Source organism: Sapajus apella, unplaced genomic scaffold (genome assembly GCF_009761245.1).
Source record: "Sapajus apella isolate SASKATOON/1434 unplaced genomic scaffold, GSC_monkey_1.0 scaffold1, whole genome shotgun sequence".
Classification (NCBI taxonomy): Eukaryota; Metazoa; Chordata; class Mammalia; order Primates; family Cebidae; genus Sapajus; species Sapajus apella.
Window position 1 is genome coordinate 2202024 of NW_022436941.1, and position 14477 is coordinate 2216500.

The following is a 14477-nucleotide window of genomic DNA, read 5'->3' on the forward strand; positions in this document are numbered from 1 at the left end:
TAAATGTTCTGAGAATGAATAAGGTCTTATCTTCAAAGTACACTGTGCCTTGAAAGTACAAAATGTAACTAGTGAACAGATACCCTTAAGGGTTCACATCCGGTAAAATCACACAACACAAAGCCTTGAACATATGTGAGGCTTCCCTTTTGCCTTGAATATGTCACATATCCTGGGATCATAACATATACCTAATTCAGCTTCCTGAGCTGGTCAGATTGCTCTAGAGAAGGTTCCAGTTGTTGATTTCTACCATAGAGAGGCGGCATAGTATGGTGACTGAGAGTGGGCTGACAGACCTGGGTTTTAACTCTGAGCTTGTCACTTTCTCGTGTGACCTTTGGCACATTACTTCAATTCTCTGCATATCAGTTTTCTCATCTGTAAAGGGACATGAATAGTTCCAGGTACCACAACATGGGTGAACCTGGAAGGAGCTTAGGAAATCAAATGCTTAGGACACAGGGAACTCAGTGGTACAAATGAAGCTCTAAGTCAATGCTAACCAAAGATGATGATGATAAAGCAATGATACTAGTAGTCATGGTGGCATTGTTCCTGCCTGGGATAAGTTCTTGGCTACATGCTGGTTTTTAGTGGGTAGGAGGAAGGGCAAAGGCGAGCATATCACAGAGAATCTGGCTCAAGTGGGTCATCTGCTTTTTCTTCATGCTGCTGCAGGCAAGTCCTCTGGGACCAATTGTTAGATGCAGTGGGGTTGCCCAGCCTTGTACTGCTCTTATAGGGAAAAATCACCTTTCTAGTAAAGCGAGTGGCAGCAGAGAATAGGCGAAGGCAGACAAGACAGGATCAAAGGTTGGCCTCATGCTGGTTCTTCTTTTCTATGAGTTTGCCTTAATACCAACACAGCATGGCAGTTCCTCAGGAAGAACTGCCCCTGCTCAGGAAGAACTGCTCCTGCTCTCTGTCATAGCATCCTGTACTATTCTCCTGGATCTCATCACAAAATAAATATTTATTTTTGTAATTCCTTCTTTTCTTTCTTTCTTTCTTTCTTTCTTTCTTTCTTTCTTTGTTTCATTGTCTGGCTCTTACTGCCAGGCTGGAGTGCAATGGCATGATCTCAACTCAGCACAACCTCTGCCTCTTGGGTTCAAGCCATTCTCCTGCCTCAGCCTTCCAAGTAGCTGGGATTACAGGCACGCACCATTACGCCAGGCTAATTTTGTATTTTTAGTAGACACAGGGTTTCTCCATGTTGGTCAGGCTGGTCTTGAACTCCTGACCTCAGACGATCCTCCCACCTAGGACTGTTACTTTTTAACCATATGTCTCCTCCATCAGACTCCCAGTTCCACAAGAGCAGAGACTATTTTTGTCTCATTTACCACTTAATGCTTGCTACCTACCATAATACTTGCATTTTGTAGGCTCTCAATAGATATTTGTAGAATAAATGAAAACATACATCTATCATGAGCTTTCTGTTTATTTACATATCAGGGAACCTGAAGAAGCAAGTTGGATCAGGTCTGTGATTAAACTGCCCCTGCTTATCAGAAGTTGTCACTGCTCTGGTAGTCCTAGCTGAACTCTTCTCTTCTCTTTCTAGAAGAAATTTCCAGATGAAGCAAAGATCAAGTACATAATGATTTTCTCATTTGGTGTAATGCAGCCTCATTCCACCTGAGTCAACAGTCACATGCAGGTTTCATCCATATCTACTAAGTAAGTCAGGGATTTGTTCAATCCATATCTACTAAGTCAGTCAGGGGTTTATTCAACAGGCTTTGGGAATTCAGTCAAGAGCTAGGCAGACAAGGCCCCTGACTTCAAGAGTTGACATTCTAATGGAGGAGACCAAAAATTAAGAAGAAGAAAAGATAATTTCAGCTGATGAAAAGGAGCTATGTTGAAACTAACACCTGGTAATGTGATACCTGTGATAGTGATGGAAGGGTAGAAGAAACAATATAGATTTGGGTGCTCAGGGAAGGCCTGAGAGATGTCTGTTGAAATGAAGCCTTAATGACAAAGGAAACGTGCTATATGAGGATCTGAGTGAAAAGCATTCCAGGGAGAGGAAGAAGGAAATTCTCTAAGGGATAAGTTTGGTATGTTTAAGGAACAGAAATAAGCACATTGGGTATTTGTGGAGTGGAATGAGGTAAGTGAGACAGGAAGGGAGAGGCTAGATTCTGTATGGCATCACTGGTTTCAGTAAGGCACTTCTTTTTCCTAAGTGTGGTGGAAGATGGAGGCGTTTGACAGTGGAGAATGGGTTGCCAGGAATCAAGAGTAAAAGCAGGCCTATTTTAGTAATCCAGGCAAGAGATGGAGGAGGCTTGGACCTGAAGGGAAGCCATGGATTTGGAGATATATGGTTTGACCTGCTGATGGACTGGATATGAGAAAAAAGGCGGGATCAACAACGATTCTTAGAGGTATATCTGTGAACCTGGGTGAATGATGGTACTGTTTACTCATTTGAGGAAGAACAGGAAAGAAACAGGCTTTGGGGGAAGAAACCCCCACAAAGCTCTGTTTTGTTTATGTCAAGTTTGAGATACTTATTGGACAATCATTTGAAGATATCAAGGTGGAGTTGGCTATAGAAGCTTAATACTCAATGGAGAGGTCTAGGGCTGGAGAGAAAGCTGTGGTATCATCAGCGTAATAATGGTGCTGAATTCCATGGCTCTGAATGAGATCATTGATGGAAAGTGTGTAGATCAAAAGTGGAAGGAAGGAAGGAGGACACCGGGAATATTTAATCATGTAGCCTGTGCTGATTTATTTTATTTTAGGATCTGAATCATGCTGATTGTTTCTTCAATTCCTCACCATACTTTGCATGTGTACTTCTGAAGAGTCATATGTTTTTATCAGTTAGGCATTTGGTATAAAAATTGTTACTGTAAGCTATCTGTAATCACATTCTAGAAATCAGTTGGCAGGTAACAGATGCACATATGACCACAGGAAATGCCAAAAACCACTTCCCATGGTTGTTCCCCTTGCATGTACACATCTATTTTTAACACTCATGATTGCAAGGCAGAGCTCTTGTCACTTGAGGGAACTGTGTTTCCCAGTAGAGACCCAAGGCCACCAAACACAGAGAGTGGCATCCTGTGGGCTAGCATTTACTGCCGCTGGTTTGTCAACAGAACTCAGATCTCATGGACATTTGGTTGCTTGAGGGGTATGTGTTGCGGGGAGGAAATGGGAAGATAAGTGGTTGTCGAAAAGCAATTCTATAGTTCTGAGGATTTCCTAACATCTCAAAATTTCTCAGAAAGCTTTGCTAATTTAGGACTTTGTGTCTAATTATCGGAAGTATTTACTCATCTCTTTCCTAAGAGCTTGTGCTCAGCTGGCTCTCTCCTAAGTGGAGTTGATTATTTTCTAACATGTGATTGGTTTTGACTCAATAATGTGAGAGAGGAAACCTGAAGATTCAAACCCTGACAGCTCTCTGCTGATGCACAGAAGCTGTATTTAGATGGCTCCCAAATACTCAGTTGAAAAACTATTGCTTAACAAGTGGCTTGTACTAGCTACAAATAAATGGCTTATTCAAGGGGTCAACATCAGCTATTTTAGCTTAGTGTCATTGCTTAAAAGGAGGACTGTTTGCAGCCAGAGGCCCTTGGCTTGAATCTAGCTTTAAAACTTACTTGTTGAACAGAAAATCAAACACTGCATGTTCTCACTCATAGGCGGGTGTTGAACAATGAGAACACATGGACACAGGGAGGGGAGCATCACACTCTGGGGTCTGTTGCAGGGCGGGGGCAAGGGAGGGACAGAAGGTGGGGGTGGGGAATATGGGGAGGGATAACATGGGGAGAAATGCCAGATGTAGGTGACGGGGGGATGGAGGCAGGAAACCACACTGTTATGTGTGTACCTATGCAACAATCCTGCACGATCTGCACACGTACCCCAGAACCTAAAGTATATTAAAAAAAAAAGTACTTGTTCTATTACCATGGAAAAGTCACTGAACACTTTTTATCTTTAGTTTCATCATCTTTAAAATGGGTATTGTTGTTATGGCCACCCCAGAGTCCTATAAGAAGTGAAATGTTGCTGTCTAAACCACCAAGTGCCAAATAAACTCTTAAGATGGGAGAAATCCTTACCACTTTCCCATTTTGTTTAGAAGAACTTTTGAAAGAGAGGGAAGCTTTAGAGAAAAGAGCCTCATCTCCAGGGTTCTCCTGAGTTCCTAAATTCTCAACCACAGGGGGATTGGGTTTTACTGGTCATGTCTCACCCTACCAGGCAGGATGTGGGTTAATATAAATCTATATCATGGTGACTCAAAATGGCTCATTAAGAACTCATTGGTCTTGGTTATATCACATGAGGAAGCATTGAACATCTTTTGGCCTGTGTCATGCAAAACCATATTCCCTTTCATACATCAGTGTACTGTGCTTTATCTGACTCACTATCTCCCACCCTTTCTAGCTCCACTTACAGGAGGTTTTAATGCTCCTTTCTTCAAAGTTAGACTCATGAAAGGAGTCAATTCAACAATATTTATTGAACTTAAAATGCATAAATCATGGGTGCTAGCAATTACCATTTAGGAATTTTTACTGCCAATAGACTCACAAAAGCACTTAAAGATACATGGGTAAGACAATGCAGCATAATACTAAAGAACTGAAAACAATCTAAGTCCCAGGAGATTAAATAAATTGTAGTACTTCCATACAGTGGAATACTATGCAACATTCATAATAAGGTAGATACATATTTTCTGACATGGGAACATATCTTAGATATATTACGGTATAAAAACCAAACTGCAGAACATTCATAAAATTCCATTTATGTAAAATAAAATATCAATAAATCTGCCTGTATCTGTATAAACATTTTGATAAGAGATATATAAAGAAATATTAAGGATAGTTACTTTGGGACTGAGGCTAGAGGAAGATTTTTACTTTCTTTTCATGTACTTGTGCCATGATCATGGGTTACTTTTTACATATATAAATCAAAATTAGTTAAAACTAGGTTAGCTTCACGGAAGGTTTAGAAGTCACTAATGCCCCTTTCTGAGATTTCTTAGGATTTCTTTGTTGCAAGTGAAAACGAACAAAACAAATCATCAACCAAACCAGATTAAACTACCCATAGAGGAATTCCATTCATAAGAGAACAGGGGTATCCAATGGAACTCCCAGGCAGAAAGCACTGCCTGGCCTCAGAAGTATCTGGAAGTAGGAAAGCCATTATGAACTCAGGGCACACCCTCCATCTCTTGTCTCTGTTTCTCTCCGTATTTCTGTCCCATTCTTACTGTCTGTAGACTCACTTTTTTCTGCTCCTCAGTTCTCATGGCAGACCTGGCACCCCATGGCTCTCGAATCCCCATGTTACCAGTCTAGTCAAGTGGAGAGATGAAATAGCTTGATTTCAAATTCTTGATCCTAATTTCAAATTCTCAGAGAAGAGTCTCTGATTAGCTCAGCTTTTGTCCACTGTCCAGCCCTGTCCAATCAATGGTGGCCAGTGAGAAGGGATCTTGTCATAATTATTGACTACTGAGGGCCCATTCAGGCTGAGGACAAGGAAAGTTAATGTGGAAGACACCCAAAAGGGTCTCAAAATCAAGGCTATTGAATGGCTTTGGCCATCTCCAGGGATGCTGGATTGCTAGGTTACAGATGATGCTATTTTTAATTGCCAAGTCAATAATTTACTCACTTCTTCATGTTACTGATTTATTTTGCTATAAAAGCTCACATTACAGAACCTGTAGTAAAGATATATTGGATATAAAAAAGAACATTGATATGGTTTGGCTGTGTCCCCAGCCAAATCTCGAATTGTAACTCCCCAGTTCCACATGTTGTGGGAGGAACCCAGTGGGAGGTGATTGAATTATGGGGGTGGATCTTTCCTGTGTTGTTTTCATGGTAGTGAATGGATATCACAAGATCTGATAGTTTTAAAAATAGGAGTTTACCTGCACAAGCTCTCTTGTTTTGCCTGCTGCCATCCATGTAAGATGTGACTTGCTCCTTCTTGCTTCCTGCCATGACTGTGAGGCTTTCCCAGCCATGTGGAAGTGTAAGGCCATTAAACCTCTTCCTTTTGTAAATTTCTCAGTCTTGGGTATTTTTCAGCAATGTGAAAACAGACTAATACAAACATTTTGAGGGCTATAAAGTACTTACTTTAGATATATTTAGTAGTTTGATAATGTTAGTGGCTAAACAATTTACACAGTTTGGACTGCCACATGGTGACTGAGACAACTCAACTATCACATGTTGGGTAGTATTGAAATAAAAAAGATAATCCACCATGATCAAGTGGGTTTCATACCAGAGATGCAGGGATGGTTTAACATATTCAAATGAATAAATGTGATAAATGACATAAACAGAATTAAAAACAAAAATCACACAATCATCTCAATTGATACAGAAAAAACATTTGACAAAATATGGCATCCCTTTATGAAAACTCTCAAAAAAATTTGGCATACAAGGGACATACCTCAAGGTAATAAAAGCCATCCATGACAAACCCACAGCCAACATAATACTGAATAGGAAAAAGTTGAAAGCATTCCCTCTCAGAACTGAAACAAGACAAGAATGCCCACTCTTACCACTCCTCTTTAACATAGTACTGGAAATCCTAGCCAGAGCAATTAGACAAGAGAAAGAAATAAAGGGCATCCAAACTGGTAAAGAGGAAGTCATACTGTCAGTTTGCTGGCTACATGATTGTTTACCTTGAAAACCATAAAGACTCCCCCAGAGAGCTCCTAGAATGGATAAAAGAATTCAGCAAAATTTCTGGATACAAGATTAATGTACACAAATAGCAGCTCTTCTATAAACCAACAGTGACCAAGTGGAGAATCAAGTCAAGAACTCAACCCCTTTCACGATAGCTGCAAAAATAACTTAGGAATATACCTAACAAAGGAAGAGAAAGACCTCTACAAGGAAAACTAGAAAACACTGTTGAAAGAAATCATAGATGGCACAAACAAATGGAAACACACCCATGCTCATGGATGGATAGAATCAATATTATGAAAATGACCATACTGCCAAAAGCAACCTACAAATTCAATGCAATCCCCATCAAAATACTACCATCATTCTTCACATAGTCAGAAAAAAAAAAAACTCTAAAATTCATATGGAACCAAAAAAGAACCCACATAGCCAGAGCAAGACTAAGCAGAAAGAACAAATCTGGAGGCATCACACTATGTAATTTCAAACTATACTATAAGGCCATAGTCACCAAAACAGCATGGTACTGGTATAAAAATAGGCACATAGACCAAAGGAACAGAATAGAGAACCCAGAAAGAAACCCAGATACTTACAGACAACTGATCTTTGACAAGCAAACACAAACATAAAGTGGAGGAAACTACATCCTTTCCAACAAATGGTGCTGGGATAACTGGCTAGCCACATGTATGAGAATGAAACTGAATCCTCATCTCTCACCTTATATAAAAATCAACTTAAGATAGATTAAGGACTCAAATCTAAGACCTGAAACTATAAAAATTATAGAAGATAACATTGGAAAAACCCTTCTAGACACTGGTTTAGGCAAGGATATCATGACCAACCCAAAAGCAAATGTGATAAAAACAAAGATAAATAGCTGAGACTTAATTAAACTAAAGAACTTTTGCATGGCAAAAGGAACAGTTAGCAGAGTAAACAGACAACACACAGAGTGAGAAAAAACCTTCACAATCTATACATCTAACAAAGGACTAATATCCAGAATCTACAATACACTCAAGTAAATTGGTAAGAAAAAAACAAACAATTCCATCAAAAAGTGGGCTAAGAACATGAATAGAAAATTCTCAAAAGAGAATATACAAATGGCCAACAAACATATGAAAAAATGCTCAATATCACTAATTATCAGGGAAATTCAAATCAAAACTACAATGTGATACCACCTTATTCCTGCAAGAATGGCCATAGTAAAAAAATCAAAAAATAGTAGATGTTGGCATGGATGCAGTGATGAGGGAACACATTTATACAGTTGGTGGGGATGTAAATTAGTAAAGGCACTATGGAAAACAGTGTGGAGATTCCTTAAATAACAAAAAGTAGAACTGGGTTTTTGTAGGTTTTAGCTGACTTCTTTACTCCAAACAGTTTTATCAGTAAGACTTTTATGACCAAGATCCGAGATGGCCAAATAGGAACACCTCGGGAGTGCAGTTTGCAGAAAGAACAGTACAGAGGATGAGCGCTCACTGTGTTTTTACTGCCAATATACCAGGAGATTCCTGGGCCAAAAAGCACCATCAGTTTTCAGCGTGGCAGTTTCAGCTGGTGCCATGTCGGCACACAGAAACTCACACAAGTCTGGGTGGCCACTTTGGCTGGCACCTGGAACACCTGGGAGACAGAGCCGACCATTCAACTGAAAGGGAGTGGGCTGAGACAGGGAGCCAGGCGATCTGGCTTGGCAGGTACCACCCCACAAAACAAGCAATCTGAAATTCTCTGGACTGAGAGTTTCGCAGTAAGCGCAGCTGGACCCAGAACCGTCCAGCTCAGTTGAGGGAAGGGTATCCCCCACAAACGAGGCAGTCTGCCACTACCTAGGCAGTTCACACAGCAGCTGGGCAGAGCCTGCGGCAGCTCAGCAACACCTCTGCTGGCAGACTGTGACTAGACTACTCCATGCCGGGCAGGGCATCTATGAAAAAGGCAGCAGCATGACAGGAACTTATAAATAAAGACCACCTTCCTAGGACAGAGCACCTGGGAAAAGAGGCGGTTATGAGTTCAGCTGCAGTGGACTTAAAGTTCTGCCCAGCAGCTCTGCACAGAGCAGGAGAGCTCCCAGCACAGCACTTGAGTTATAAGGAACAGACTGTATCCTCAAGCAACTCCCCACCCCTGTATACCCAAAGAGACACCTTATAAAAGAGAGCTCAGGCTGACATTTGGCAGGTACCCTTCTGGGATGAGGATAGCAGAGGAAGAAACCAGCAGCAACCCTGACTGTTCTGCAGCACCTGTGGGCAATCCCAAGTGAGTGGGGTCTGGAGTGGACCTCCAGCATTCCTGCAGCAGAGGAGCCTGACTATTATAAGGAAAATTAAGAAGCAGAAAGAAATAGCTTTAACATCAACAAAAAGGACGCCAATGCAGAGATCCCAACCAAAAGTCACCAACTACAAAGACCACAGGTAGATAAAACCACTAAGATGGGAAGAAACCAGCACAAAAAGGATGAAAACACCAAAAACCAGAACGGCCTCTTCTCCTCCAAAGGATCACAACTCCTCACCAGCTAGGGATCAAAGGTGGATGGAGAATGAATCTGATGAATTGACAGAAACAGGCTTCAGAAGGTGGGTAATAATAAACTTCCCAGAGCTAAAAGAACATGTGCTAACCCAATGCAATGAAACTAAGAACCTAGAAAAAAGGTTAGATGAGATGCTAACTAGAATAAACAGCTTGGAGAACAATATAAATGACCTGATGGAGCTGGAAAACACAGCACAAGAACTTCGCAAAGCATACACAAGTTTCAATAGCTGAATCAACCAAGCAGAAGAAAGGAGATCAGAGATTGAAGATCAACTCAATGAAATAAAATGAGAAGGCAAGAATAGAGAAAAAAGAGTGAAAAGAAATGAACAATGCCTCCAAGAAATATGGGATTGTGTGAAAAGACCTAATCTATGTTTGACAGGTGTACCTGAATGTGATGGAGAGAACGAATACAAGCTGGAAAACACTCTTCAGGATATTATCCAGGAGAACTTCCCCAACCTAGCAAGGCAGGCCAACATTCAAGTCCAGGAAATACAGATGCCACAAAGATATTCCTCAAGAAGAGCAACCCCAAGGCACATAATCGCCAGACTCACCAGGGTTGAAATGAAGGGAAAAATGCTAAGGGCAGCCAGAGAGAAAGGTCAGGTTACCCACAAAGGGAAGGCCATCAGACTCACAGCAGGTCTCTCTGCAGAAACCCTACAAGCAAGAAGAGAGTGTGGGCCAATATTCAACACCCTTAAATAAAAGAACTTTCAAACTAGAATTTCATATCCAGCTAAACTAAGCTTCATAAGTGAAGGAGAAAGAAAATCCTTTATGGACAAGCAATTGCTGAGAGATTTCATCACCACCAGGCCTGCCTTACAAGAGCTCCTGAAAGAAGCACTAAACAAGGAAAGGAATAACCAGTACCAGCCACTCCAAAAACATTCCAAATGGTAAAGACCATTGATACAATGAAGAAAATGTGTCAACTAATGGGCAAGACATCCAGGTAGCATCAAAATGGCAGGATCAAATTCACACATAACAATATTAACCTTAAATGTAAATGGACTAAATGCCCCAATCAAAAGACACAGACTGGCAAATTGAATATAAAGTCAAAACCCATCAGTGTGCCGTATTCAGGAAACCCATCTCACATGCAAGGACACACCTAGGCTAAAAATAAAGGGATGGAAGAAGATTTATCAAGCAAATAGAGAGCCAAAAAATAAATAAATAAATAAATAAAATAAAAGCAGGAGTGGCAATCCTAGTCTCTGATAAAATGGACATTAAACCAACACAGATCAAAAGAGACAAAGAAGGGCATTACATAATGGTAAAAGATCAATGCATTAAGAAGAACTAACGATCCTAAATATATATGCACCCAATACAGGAGCACTCAGATACGTAAAGCAAGTTCTTAATGACCTACAAAGAGACTTAGACTCCCACACTAAATAGTGGGAGACTTTAACACTCCACTGTCAATATTAGACAGATCAACAAGACAGAAAATTAACAAGGATATCCAGGACTTGAACTCAGACCTGGACCAAGGAGACCTAATAGACATCAACAGAGCTCTCCATCCCAAATTTACAGAATATACATTCTTCTTAGCACTGCATTGCACCTATTATAAAAGTGACCACATAGTTGGAAGCAAATCACTCGTCAGCAAATGCAAAAGAACGGAAATCATAACAAACAGTCTCTTAGACCACAGTGCAATCAAATTAGAACTCAGAATTCAGAAACTGAGAACTGCACAACTTCATGGAAACTGAACAACTGGCTCCTGAATGCTGACTGGATAAACAATGAAATGAAGGCAGAAATAAAGATGTTCTTTGAAACCAATGAGAACAAAGACACAACATACCAGAATCTCTGGGACACATTTAAAGCAATGTCTAAAGGGAAATTTATAGCAATAAATGCCCACCAGAGAAGCGAGGAAAGATCTAAAATTGACACCCTATAGTCAAAATTGAAAGAGCTAGAGGAGCAAGATAAAAAAAAAAAAACAAACAAACTCAAAAGCTAGCAGAAGACAAGAAATAACTAAGATCAGAGTAGAACTGAAGGAGATAGAGACATAAAAAATGCTTCAAAAAAATCAATAAATCCAGACCTGGTTCTTTGAAAAGATCAACAAAATAGACCGCTAGCCAGATTAATAAAAAAGAAAAGGGAGAAGAATCAAATAGATGCAATAAAAAACGATAAAGGGGATATCACCGCTGACTCCACAGAAACACAAACCACAATTAGAGATTACTACAAACAACTCTATGCACATAAACCAGTAACCCTGGAAGAAATGGATAAGTTCCTGGACACTGACACCTTCCCAAGCCTAAACCAGGAAGAAGTTGTAACCTTGAACAGACCAATAACAAGGGCTGAAGTTGAGGCAGCAATTAATTAGCCTACCAACCAAAAAAAGTCCAGGTTCAGACCAGTTCACAGCTGAATTCTATCAGACATACAAAAAGGAGCTGGTACCATTCCTTCCGAAACTATTTCAAACAATGCAAAAATAGGGAATCTTTCCCAAATCATTTTATGAGACCAACATCATCTGGATACCAAAACCTGGCAAAGACTCAACAAAAAAAGAAAACTTCAGGCCAATATCCGTGATGAACATAGATGCAAAAATCTTCAATAAAATACTGGCAAACCGATTGCAATGGCACATCAAAAAGCTTATCCATCACAATCAAGTAGGCTTCATTCCAGGGATGCAAGGCTGGTTCAACATACGCAAGTCTGTAGTTGTAATCCATCACATAAACAGAATCAAAGACAAAAACCACATAATTATCTCAATAGATGCAGAAAAGGCCTTTGACAAAATTCAACAGCCTTTATGCTAAAAACTCTCAAAAAACTAGGTATTGACGGAATGTATCTCAAAATAATAAAAGTTATTTATGACAAATCCACAGCCAATATCATACTGAATGGGCAAAAACTGTAAGCATTCCCTTTGAAATCTTGCACTAGACAAGGATGCCCTCTGTCACCACTTCTATTCAATATAGTATTGGCAGTTCTAGCCAGAGCAATTATGCAAGAAAAAAAACATAAAGGGTACACAATTCGGAAAAGAGGAAGTCAAATTGTCTCTATTTGCAGACAACATGATTGTATATTTAGAAGACCCTATCATCTCAGCCCAAAATCTCCTTAAACTGATAAGCAACTTCAGCAAAGTCTCAGGATACAAAATCATTGTGCAGAAATCACAAGCATTTCTATACACCAATAACAGACTAAAAGAGAGCCAAATCATGAGCGAACTCCCACTCACTGTTGCTACAAAAAGAATAAAACACTTAGGAATACAACTAACAAAGGATGTTAAGGACCTCTTCAAGGAGAACTACAAACCACTGCTCAAGGAAATAAGAGAGACCACAAACAAATGGAGAAACATTCCATGATTCCATGCTCATGGTTAGGAAGAATCAGTATCGTGAAAATGGCCATACTGCCCAAAGTAATTTATAGATTCGATGCTATCGCCATCAAGCTACCAATGACTTTCTTCACAGAACTGGAAAAAGCCACCTTAAACTTCATATGGAACCAAAAGAGAGCCCAGATAGCCAAGATAATCCTAAGCAAAAAGAACAAAGATGGAGGCATCACACTACCTGATTTCAAACTATACTACAAATCTACAGTAATCAAAACAGCATGGTACTCATACCAAAACAGGGATATAGACCAATGGAACAGAACAGAGGCCTTGGAGGCAATGTCACATGTCTACAACCATCTGATCTTTGACAAACCTGATAAAAACAAGCAATGAGGAAAGCATTCCCTGTTTAATAAATGGTGTTGGGAAAACTGGCTAGCAGTGTGCAGAAAGCAGGAACTGGACCCCTTCCTCACACCTTACACTAAAATTAACTCCAGATGGATTAAAAACTTAAACATAAGACCTAACACCATAAAAACCCTAGAAGAAAACATAGGCAAAACCATTCAGGCCATAGGCATAGGCAAGGACTTCATGACTAAAACACCAAAAGCATTGGCAACAAAAGACATAATAGACAAATGGGACCTAATTAAACTCTAGAGCTTCTGTACAGGAAAAGAAACAATGATTAGAGTGAACCAGTAACTGACAGAATGGGAAAAAATTTTTGCAATCTACCCATCTGACAAAGGGCTAATATCCGGTATCTACAAAGAACTAAAACCGATTTACAAGAAAAAAACAAACCCATCCAAAAGTGGGTGAAGGATATGAACAGACACTTCAAAAGAAGACATATATGAGGTCAACAAACATATGAAAAAATGCTCATAATCACTGATTATTAGAGAAATGCAAATCAAAACCACATTGAGATACCACCTCATGCCAGTTAGAATGGTTATCATTAAAAAATCTGGAGACAACAGATGCTGGAGAGGATGTGGAGAAACAGGAACACTTTACACTGTTGTTCGGAGTGTAAACTAGTGCAACCATTGTGGAAGACAGTGTGGCGCTTCCTCAAGGACCTAGCAATAGAAATTCCATTTGACCCAGCAATTCCATTACTGTGTATATACTCAAAGGATTATAAAGCATTCTATTATAAAGACACATGCACACGTATGTTCATAGCAGCACTGTTTACAATAGCAAAGACCTGGAACCAACCCAAATGCCCATCAACCATAGATTGGACAAGGAAAATGTGGCACATATACACCATGGAATACTATGCTGCCATAAAAAATGATGAGTTCGTGTCCATTGCAGGGACATGGATGAACCTGGAGACCATCATTCTCAGCAAACTGACACAAGAACAGAAAATCAAACACCGCATGTTCTCACTCATAGGCAGGTGTTGAACAATGAGAACACATGGACACAGGGAGGGGAGTATCACACACTGGTGTCTGCTGGTAGGTGGCTAAGGGTGGGACAGCAGGGGTGTCATGGGGAGGTTGCGGAAGGTTAACATGGGGAGAAATGCCAGAGGTAGGTGACGGGGGGATGGAGGCAGCAGATCACATTGCCATGTGTGTACCTATGCAACAATCCTGCATGATCTGCACATGTACCCCGGAACCTAAAGTACAATTAAAAAAAAATAAAAAATAAATTAAAAAAAAAGAGAGAGAAGAGCACACACACACACACACACACACACACACACACACACACACACACAC

General features: G+C 40.1%; 1 protein-coding gene across 1 annotated transcript in view; it reads right to left on the reverse strand.

Moving 5' to 3' along the window:
• Positions 1-14477, reverse strand: part of NR3C1 (nuclear receptor subfamily 3 group C member 1) — a 479527-nt gene that overhangs the window by 320530 nt on the left and 144520 nt on the right. The gene's annotated exons all lie outside the window — the stretch shown is intronic.